This window comes from Colobus angolensis, unplaced genomic scaffold (assembly GCF_000951035.1).
Source record: "Colobus angolensis palliatus isolate OR3802 unplaced genomic scaffold, Cang.pa_1.0 Scaffold251, whole genome shotgun sequence".
Lineage (NCBI taxonomy): Eukaryota > Metazoa > Chordata > Mammalia > Primates > Cercopithecidae > Colobus > Colobus angolensis.
The window spans coordinates 3,653,800-3,654,358 of record NW_012115722.1 but is presented as its reverse complement, the minus strand read 5'-3'; the positions used below and the strand labels follow the sequence as shown (position 1 = coordinate 3,654,358).

The 559-nt window shown below is 67.8% G+C and overlaps 1 protein-coding gene across 1 annotated transcript in view; it reads right to left on the bottom strand.

Annotated features, from left to right (window-relative positions):
* Positions 1 to 428, bottom strand: part of SALL1 (spalt-like transcription factor 1) — a 15,911-nt gene extending 15,483 nt beyond the window's left edge. The window contains exon 1 of the mRNA XM_011946609.1: positions 407 to 428. The gene's annotated coding sequence lies outside the window, so the exon portion shown is untranslated. The remainder of the gene's footprint in view (positions 1 to 406) is intronic.
* Between the last annotated feature and the right edge of the window lie 131 nt (positions 429 to 559).

Here is a 559-nt window from a genome sequence, read left to right as displayed (position 1 = left end):
AGGCGCGCCGGCCCGCGGGGGGAGGGAGTCCCGCGGCGGGATTTGGGGGGAGGGCGTCCCGTTTCGTGAGTGTTTCTTCGTTTCTTTAAGAGCTACCAGAAAACAGTCCACCCCCACCCCCATTAAAAAAAAATAAGCGAGTGGGGAAGAGCCAGCCCCACGCCGGTCCGCCTCCCGCCCACGGCTCGGCCTCCCTCCCGCCTGGCTCGGCGCTCCTCATCCCCGAGTTCTCCATCCCCTGGATCCCGGGCTCGCGGGGGCGCGGAGAAGAGGATCCAGGAAAGGTTTGGGAACCTGATGGGTTTGTGGCCGGGGGGAGGGGCAGTTCTCCCGCCACCCCATCCCCTCCCCGCCAGGGGCCCTGATCCTCCAGCCTCTTGCTTGCTCCCTCGCTCCCTTTCTCTACCTCGGACATTCCCAGGACAATTAGGGCTGAAGTTTTCGGGAGAAGCAGCCCAGAGCCCGTGGGATAAGGGGGCGGCCCGGCTCCGCCCAGGACCCCTCCCGGACCTCCCCCCCGGCTGCCCCGGTTGGCTGCAGGGCGCGTCACTCCGCGGGG